This window comes from Montipora capricornis, chromosome 12 (genome assembly GCF_036669925.1).
Source record: "Montipora capricornis isolate CH-2021 chromosome 12, ASM3666992v2, whole genome shotgun sequence".
Lineage (NCBI taxonomy): Eukaryota > Metazoa > Cnidaria > Anthozoa > Scleractinia > Acroporidae > Montipora > Montipora capricornis.
This window is the reverse complement of record NC_090894.1, coordinates 37624938-37634937: the sequence shown is the minus strand read 5'-3', so window position 1 is coordinate 37634937 and position 10000 is coordinate 37624938. Positions and strand designations below refer to the sequence as shown.

At 41.9% G+C, this 10000-nt stretch overlaps 1 protein-coding gene and 1 pseudogene across 1 annotated transcript in view; one reads left to right on the top strand and one right to left on the bottom strand.

Moving 5' to 3' along the window:
- The window catches only part of LOC138027221 (uncharacterized), a 33883-nt gene that overhangs the window by 14498 nt on the left and 9385 nt on the right, over window positions 1-10000 (bottom strand). The window lies entirely within an intron of this gene.
- On the top strand, window positions 5602-7232 carry LOC138027222 (uncharacterized; annotated as a pseudogene).

Here is a 10000-nt window from a genome sequence, read left to right as displayed (position 1 = left end):
TTCAAAGATTGATGAGCTGGCCGCGTTTATGTCTGTTAACGAGGAGCATATAGCGGCGGTCACAGCATCATGGCTTACTGATGAATTTCATGACGATCAAATATCGATTGGCGGGTATGGAATCCACCGTAAGGATCGGGTGCAACTTCGTGGGGGTGGGGTGTGCGTTTACGTTTCTCAACAACTACCAATCAGACGTCCTTTGGACTTGGAGGATCCGGATCTAGAATGCGTGTGGTTATGGACCCGACCTCCACGTTTACCGAGACCAGTATCAGAAGTTGCAGTGTGCGTCGTGTATAGCCCCCCTGATAGCTCGGTGGAGGAGCAGAGGACCCTTTGTGATTATCTTGTATCGTCGATTGATGCTAAACGCTCAAAACATCCTGATGGTGGTGTTGTCATCCTGGGCGATTTCAACCACCTAAACATTCAAGATTTAGTTAGGAGTCACCATCTCAAGCAGGTAGTTTCTAGTCCTACTGGGCGTGATGCCATTCTAGATTAAATTATAACGAATTTACAATCTAGAACACCTGACATTTTTGCTCCTCTCGGGTATTCGGACCATAATTCAATCATGTGGACACCTAAGGACACTTTCGACAATAGGAGTAATACTTGTGTAAAGCGTAGTTTGCGTCGTTATCCTGAGTCTGCTTTGAAAGGATTTGGCTTATGGGCGGGACTGAACGGGTGGTTCCACGGGTCTGGACCCAGTCCCTCGACAAATGACCTTGTCTCATCTTTTACTGCCGACGTCAACGCCGGAGTCGACCATTTTTTCCGGCCAATACTGTTCGATTTCATCCAACTGATAAACCCTGGATTACTGCACGTATAAAGAAGCTAATTAAGGAGCGCCAGTGATGCTCAGTTGTGGCGCTTTTATAGACGTAAGGTACAGTTAGAGATTAAAGAAAGGAAAAGGAAATTTTAGGAGGAAAAAGTACGAAACACACGGAAAGATGATGTTCGCCAGTGGTGGCGTACTGTCAATGTGATGTCGGGAAGAATTTATTGCCAGTCCTGCTTCACCCTCGAGCGCGACGGAGTTGCACTGTCGGAAGGCGAACTTGCTGAGTCTTTAAATCAGTATTTCGCAACCGTAGCTGCTGATATTCCACCACTTGATACGTCATGCCTCCCATCATTTTTAACATCTGTTGAGGAAGTGCCTATTGTACATTCCCACGTGGTTTGCAAAAAGCGTTTGCATCTGATAGCATTCCGCCTCGGATAATTAAAGAATTTGCCTGCAAACTGACGGAGCCTGTCGCAAAGATCTTTAACACATCGCTTTCTACCGTTGACGTCCCCATTCTGTGGAAATGTTCTAACATCATACCCATCCCGAAGGTAAAACAACCTCTATGTGAGAGCGACACCCGACCTATCTCTTTAACTCCTATTTACTGGGTTGCCAAACTAAGTCGGAATCTGGGTTTCATTTCGTGGTTTTTTATATTTTATTTTCTTTATATTTTTTTCCCACGAGAAATGAGATGTTGATAGAACCCACTGGGAACTCGAAAAAATCAACATCTCATTTCTCATGTGTATATATCATTCTCACATTCGCTCAATTAGGTGGTTGGTTGGCCGCATCTCAGATATGCTTTAATGTGACTGCGCGATGCAGTTATTAGCTATGCTGTCAGTCGTCATTTGACTCTGTAGCTGCGTGATGGAGCTCGAGTTAAAGACCCACATTTCACCCTTGCTCGCCAGAGTCTCCAGTAGCTCAGTGGTTGTTTTATTCTGAAAACGACGAACGATTAACATGCTTTCCCGTAGTTCAGTCAGTTGACACAAGGTGATCACGTGCAACTTTATGGTTGCCTAGCACGTGATCAATTTCGTCCTTTTGACAAAACATCATAAGCTATCATAAAAGTCAGACTGCAGAAATCTTCGTCTTTATACGATCGATTTTCATTAATTTTTCGATGAGAATTCGATTCAGAGCTACATATTAAAACTATGTTATCTGAGAAGAAACGAGTGAATTTTACTCAAGAGCGTGTTTTGTTATCTTTAAACTGAATTTATTACCAAAGCTTAAAAAACTAAAAGACCTCAAAATGGGACAGGATATTACAAAATAATTAAAGGTGTGAACGTGTGAACCAAAGGGCCTCTGCTGGCGCGATATGTGGGTGACCCTCGTGGTCTTAATAACTCCCCACTTGAAAAAATTAACCGGAAGTCTGCAGTTCAATACCACCCAATTCAGTGCCTTCTGTTTTTGTGTTTCACGTACCATAGGCAACCCAGTGTACGCTTTTATGGAGCGTCTTGTTTGTCTAAGGTCTTGAAAGGTTTTGTGGTCTCTTGGATGATCGAGGATGTTGGCGAGCATATTGATAGTCGCCTGCTTCCTTGACTTTAGCAAGGCGTTTGACAGGATCGACCATACCATCGTTATTAGGAAGCTAATTGACTTAGGGGTGCGTCGCTCTATCATACCATGGATCTGCAGTTTCCTAACTGATCGGTGGCAATGTATCAAACTACGGCAGACCGTCTCCTATTGGCTCCCAGTACGTCCCTCAAGGGACCAAACTTGGTCCTTTACTTTTTGTAATAATGATTAACGATTTTAAATTGGCTTCCCCGCGTTGCTCATACTGGAAGTATGCAGATGACATCACTATATCAGAATTTGCAGCGGCACGCGGGGTGTCAATTTTGCAATCTGAACTTGACCACATCAGCACTTGGGCTGCTACAAACAATATGGTTCTTAACCCAAAAAAGTGCAAGGAGATGACTTTGCGTTTTCGTAGAGTCGTGGACCATCTCCCATTAGCTTTGGCCATAGACACTAAGGCCCTTGAGTCAGTCGATGCTCACAAAGTATTGGGCGTTCCAATTCAAAGTAATCTAAGATGGGATTTGCACATTAATGAGGTTGTGGCTAAGGCGTCAAAGAGGCTGTATATTCTTCGTGTCCTCAAACGCGGCGGAGTACCACTTGCCGACCTACTTAAGGTTTATTTTGCGCTAGGTCTTTTGCATTAGATCTGTCCTCGAATATTGTTGTCCTGTGTGGCATAATGCCCTCCCCGTCAAACTATCAGATAGCATCGAGCAAGTGCAGAAACGGACACTGCGCATCATCTTTCCTGCACTGCATTACCAAGAGGCCTTAGCTACTACCGGGTGTGTATCACTTCACACAAGAAGAATGGAGTTGTGTAGCAAATTATTTAAAAAGACAAATGAGCCCGAGTCCCGTCTTCGCCATTTTGTTCCACCGCGCACGGCCGCTCCCTTCGCAACAAAGACAGGCCATCCCTTATAAGTTGCAAAACTGAACGCTTTAAACGAAGCTTTTTTCCGGCAATGTGCCTTTATGCTCATGACATGTAATTTAGGAACTTATGGGAATTTAATGTATAACTTGATATATATTTCTAGTTTCTAGTTCTTTATCTAATTTATTGTATTTTATCCTCTCATTAATGTAAGGCCCAGTCCATTTTGAACACGATGTAATTAGTTTTATCTTTGTAAAATAATTTCGCAATTCGCTTATTTTAAAGATTTTTAATAATAATAAACAAACAAACAAAAAAAAGAAACATTAAGAAGATGTGTTAATATGCGCAAAACTGAGCTTGAGGGAAGGTATAGGTCTTTTCAATCGTTTTTTTTTTGGGGGGGGGTGGGGAGGGGGAGTTGATAGGTTGATTGGTGCTTTAAACTAGGTAGAGTGCATATTCAAGCTAGGTAAAATGAGGATCACCAATTTAACCTAAAAACAGATTCAACCTGAAAACGGACAACAGATTCAACCTGAAAACGGACTTTACCAGTAACATGTACATGTGCTATAGACCAATTAGCGACATCAAAAGTATCTCCTACCTAATCACTGTACAAACATGTTGTTTGGGATCCAGGGAAAACTTTTGGCTCAGTTGTCACCTCTGTTTTAGACCGGCCTTGAAAAAATCCCATCACATTATTCCTAGAGTCGCACAGTTCCCCTTCAGTGAACATTGAAATGATCAATTCCATTTGCCTCCCTTGAGTTCTTTGATCTATTTTCACGTAAAGATGATCTTTTTATAAAGTGCGGAGACTCCCAAAAGAAAGACAGTCCGGGAATATCGTGTTTTCCAGTAGATCCTGTGATTTTCGCAGCCGTTCTTCCCTTCATTGCTGTTTATTAAGTAACTTTCATAACTGCTTCTTTCCGCTTTTCAAATATATGTGTTACATATATTCCTTTTCACAAGGCCGATACATCCTATAGGATATTAAACGGTAGATATAGGCATATTTTTATCCCCTAAACTTTTTTTATCTGTTCGGATTCCCTAGCTGAAAGTCTAGTGATCCGAAAATTATAGCGATCAAAACTTACCTTTTCAAAAATTTTAGCCAGAAAAAAGGCTACCGAAAATTCTAGGTGACCGTTTTAGGGTAAAAATCCGTTAAAAATGGGCAATTATACCATTTTTTAGATGTTCGAAAATCCAATGAGAGGCAGGCAAGCAAGAAATTTTACAACAAATATTCCGCAAATTCTAGATCTCAAATCGTCTTCCGAACAGATATTTTCCGAAAATTGACGTTGGGTGCCCTTGAAGATAGATCAATTAGCACGAGAGACAAACTTCAAATCCCGTTAAAGCCTGAGTTTTTCGGGCTTTCCTTTCAATACTGGTTAAGTAAAGTTCATAACTGCGATTATCCAAAATCTTAACATTAAAAACAAGGCTATTATTTGTAGTTACAATATAGCAAGTGGCAAGAATAATGCGGCCTGTTGAAAACTTGAAGCTACATCACGAAAAGTGCAAAGGGTCATCCAAGGGTGATCCAAATGGCAAACTTGTTGGACTCGTTGAGATCAATTATATTATTCAAGGCGTATGAACTTTTGCATACTTTGAACCAAGAAAAAATGGGTTTCACGGAAAGAGTTTTGCCCACAACGTAAAATAATTTGTTGGACTTGAAGACCTATCATGTATGTCGCGTACTCTGCATGTATGAAAGGATACCTCGCAGGACAAAAGCTCGCTGTGAACGCCCTCAAAGCAGGATATTTCTTTGGAAATGATTGTGATATTTACAGTAACAATGCAGTATCACGATATCGAACCCTGATGCAATAATAGGTATTAAGCGATTGCTACGTTTGGGTGTTATATTTATTTTATGGGATGCCACCAAGAAACCGCATTTCTTTGTTTTACTTTTGCTTTTTTCGGCATTGTGATTTACATGTATGGCCATTTGCAGGATGAAAGATCTGGGTCGATCTGAGCTGAATAGATAAAAATTCCCTGGCGACGAAACGCCTGAGGGGTCTTTAGCGATCCGATAAGAACGTGCATGAAGTGTATCTTATACATTAATCAACCAGTATCGTAATAGTAGCATGATACGTTCTTACTTGCTCAACCTGCGGCATTTCTGTCAACTAGTATTGGCTTAATCGCAAATAAATTAGCTTTAAACAGCCAGGTTGGCAAAAGATTGCAAATGAAGTTTACGAACAAGTGAAAGGTAATTTAACACATTCTGTTGAACTCCATCAATGGTAGGTAGTGCATTAGTAGCCATCAACTGGGATGACTCGGTGGCTTTGACTGACAAAAGGAAAATCAATCTAACTGAGAGCAAATATTTACGGTTTATGATTCAAACTACAGAGCTTTTGAATCTCGTTTCTGAGACAACAAATGAAGCCCGTCAACTCACTTTGATACAGTCAAAACAGTTGGCCTCTTCTATTTAGTAGATAGGACTATCAGTCACTGTCCAGTGAATATCAATTAAATTGATTAGTGGACAGTGATGTATGCGGTGTAGAGCGTTGTCCACTCTTCGAGCACTGACTTGGGCCTAATGTGTACTCTATAAAGCCATTTGTACTCAAACCAGGTAGTTCACCACAGGAACTGGTGAAAACGAAAGAAAATCTTTAATGTTTGTTACTCAGAACTGAAAGATGTTGCTGGAGTGTGCCGACAGAAGAAAACGTTTAAGTCAAAAGGACCGATGATTTTCAGTTCGCTAGATCAGAAAACGCAGACTCTCTGTTTCTTTGAATATGTTTTTCCGGAGTCACATTGTTACAACCTTTCATTCCTTTCCTTAATCTTGTTACGATCAAACAGGCCATTTACCAACATCAAATGTTATTTCTGACGAGTGAGCTAGCGAATAAGGCTGAAATAACTATTTTGTCGGCACGGCCGGGGCATCATGGGTTACGATGTAGGGGTATATAAGACCAGGTATAGCACGTGGTTGTCATCTAGGCTTCAGAACCAACCGCGTTCTTTCGTTCGTTTAATTTTTTCCCTTTGCCGTTCGTAATGTTGATCACCAAAGCCGAGGTGTCCGACCTAATTAAAGCCAACAACGATCAGTTAATGGCCTCCTTTAAGGAGCTACTCAAGGACAATGCAGGTCAGATTAAGCGTGCTAACAAAAATTCGTCAGAACAGGAAATGAAAGAGATCAAGTAATTGAAATTTCAAGAACTGCACGAGTTTATAAAAAAAGCCAACGAAGACCACTATAAGTTCAATCTTAATCTTGTGGAGACCTTCGACAGCGCGAAGTCCGCCGCCGAGAAGTCCAACCTTGAGAAAGTGAAGTCCGACCTCGAAGAAGGTGAGAAATCGCTCGTGGAACGGCAAAAACATATTCTTCTGGCTGACAAGTCCGAATACGGTTGGAATACGATCGAAGAATACAAACAGCATGTTCTAGCAGATGATTCGGAGGACAAAAAAACGCATCTACAGTGCTGAGAGGCGTCCCCGTGGAGTTCTGTCTTCTCGAAAGAAGAAGAAGTCTTCAGCGATGGCTGCGACCAAAAGATCTTCTCCGCTTCGCGGGTCAGTTTTGTCTTCAAGTTCCCAACCCCAAAGCCAGTCCTTCCAGCCAGCCACTGCCAATTCTAGTTTCCTGCCTCGTCGTCCTAACATTGGCACATGCTTCGCTTGTGTAAAAACCGGGCACTGGCGTGCCGGTTGCCCCGCAATGACAAAGCAGTCTGTCTCTCCAACTTCAAAGTGACTAGATGAGCAGGATTTATCAGGTGTAGTTCTGTCTTGTTTTGATCGTAATTGGAGGGGCCAAAAACCATTGCTCCAACGCGTTACTAAAGTTCTTCTTTAATGTCAAATATCCTTAGTTTAAAGAGAACAGGCGATGCGGTGAACGTTGCGATAAACGATGCGAAAGCAATAATCGATACGGTTGCTAGAGAAATAAACAAGGAAAATACAAGTTACTACAGCAAAAGGACGAACCAAAACACAAGATTATAGAAATAACAAACTAAGCAGAAAAGACGAGCCAAAAAATAATACTTACAAACGTTATATGGCCTTTAAAACGGACAAACGAAGCGATGTAGGAAAAAAAAACGCAAAACCTAAAACTGTATCCTCCAAAGCAAAAACGAGAGCGAATAAAAAGCAAAGACGCGAATTTATACTAATGAACTAAGGACCAATAGACAAAGTTATGCAGGAGAAACTAACAGAATAATAATGAAAACGACATGCAAGCGTGACACACAAAAAAAATGTTCCAAAACAAAAGAGTTCATTCATGAAGAATGCCGCCGCAACAGTAATGATTTTATCTTGGAAGCTTTGAGCGACAGTCAGCCTGATTCCAGTTCTGACCCGACTTCTTGCAATGTTTTCCCGCTAGTTTTAAGCTCGTCTTAAGATCAGCAATGTTTTGTTAATATTGATACTCCCGCTCAGCCCTCAATTCGTGGAAGACTTAAAAAATGAATTGACTTTTGGCGTTCGCTGGAAATTTCTCAGTTCATCCTGAATGTCATCATCCAGGGTTACAAGATTCCATTTTTTCATCTTCCCACACCTTTCTTCAAAGCTAACAATGCCTCTGCACGTAACAACAATACTTTTGTGTGTGAAGCTGTTAATGACGTACTCAAGCTTAAGCTTGTCGAAGAAATTTCTTGCGCGCCGGACATTATTAATCCGCTCTCCGTTTCTACTCGCAGTTCGGTAAACAAAGACTGATCTTAGATGTGAGGCATGTGAACGCTTTCATCTACGAGCATAAGTTCAAGTGTGAAGACTTGTCCGTGGCCACTCAGATTTTCGACAAGGACTATTATTTATTTAAATTCGATCTGAAGTCCGGTTACGATCATATGAAAATTTTCCCAGAGCACCGCAAATACCTCGCATTTGCTTTGGATTTTAGCACGGAGAAGTCCAGATACTTTCAATTTTGCGTCCTTCCTTTTGGCCTTTCTTCTACTCCTTTTATTTTCACCAAGTTCTTTAACCGCTTCAAAACTCTTGGACAAGTCGGGGCATTCCTATTGCCATTTTTCTGGACGATGGCCTAGGAGGGGGAATTGATAAAGTTTCTGCCAAAATTCACAGCTAAGCCGTTCATTCTGATTTACTCAAGTCTGGTTTCGTCCCCAACCAGGAAAAGTCCGTTTGGGAACCAGTTCAAGTTATTACATGGCTAGGAGTTGTTCTTAACACCATTGATGGCTCTGTTCAGGCCACCAATAAACGCATTGCGAAATTGACCTCCGACCTCCGGTCATTGCGGGCATTGTCTTCGCAACCGAAAGTTCGCCAGGCTCACGTTCAGCGTTGCGGGCCAGATTATTTGACTTTCTTCTTGTGTGGGGTAAGTTACCCGTATTATGACCAGGCATCTTTTTTCAGTGGTGAATTCTGCAATTTCTTGGGGCAGCGAAGTTTTCTTGTCGGATGATTCCACTGCGGAGATTAACTTTTGGGCTAACATTGTAAATTCCCTAAATGGTAGAGTTTATTGGCCTGCGAAATCGCTACCGGTCCGAGTTAGTTTTTCCGATGCTTCCGATTCAGCCTGTGGCGCGTTTGTCGAGTCCGATTCCGAATTAGTTTTTCATCACAATTGGTTCCCTGAGGAGAAAGTGCAGAGTTCTACTTGGACAGAACTTAAGGCCGTTTATCTCGCCTTGGAGGCCTTGCAGGTCGTTTGTCTAATGCAAGGGTCATCTGGTATTCAGACAACTAGAACGTTGAGTCTATTCTTCTCAACGGCAGCCGGAAATTGGATCTGCAGGCATTAGCTCTAGAAGCCTTTCGGATTTGCCTTAAGTATCGCATTTCTCTTGATGCTAGATAGATCCCTAGGGCTTTAATGTCAGAGCCGACTCCATCAGCAGACTTGTTGATTTTGACGATTATGCTATTATTGGTTTTATTTTTCAGAGTATTAATGATCACTGGGGACCTCATACTGTCGATAGGTTCGCCTGTAGTTACAATTCCAAATTACCAAGGTTTAATTCCCGGTTTTTTCAGCCCGGTTGTGAGGCACTTGACGCCTTTTCTCGGGACTGGGTATACGACAACGATTGGCTCTGTCCCCCGGTTTGTCTAATTGTCAGAGTTCTTAAACACATGGAAGCGTGTCTTGCTAGAGGAACCCTAATTTTACCGGTATGGAAGTCCTCGTTCTTCTGGAACGTCTGCGCAACGGATGGTGTGCACTGGAGCAGATTCGTTATCGACTGGGTCTACTTGCTCAAGTTCCCGGGATTATTTTTCAAAGGGAAAGCCCGTAATTCCCTTTTTGGCACCAAAGCCCTTGATTTTGATGTTGTTGCTCTGTGAGTCGACTTTCGTCGCCCCAGGCCTCCTACAGGTCGTGCGGGGTTTTGCACTTTGCCTTATGGAGAGTGTGACTCTTGTTATTAGACACTACTTTTGTTAAGTTTTTGTACGCCTTTGCGTGAGCTGCCTACTATGTTTTCATGTAGGCTATTATTTGGTCCCACGGTGGTACCATACTTTCCATGCAATAAAGGGTTTATTTATTTGTTACATTTTTATGTGTACGTTTATTCCTTCCATTTCCCCCTTCTGATATTTGTTTGCCTATGTAACCTGTTATTGGTTTTTCTCAGTACTTCTCGCCTATTTTTGTATTTTCTAGATATCTGCCAATCCGGTTTTTGGGGCTTTTCTAG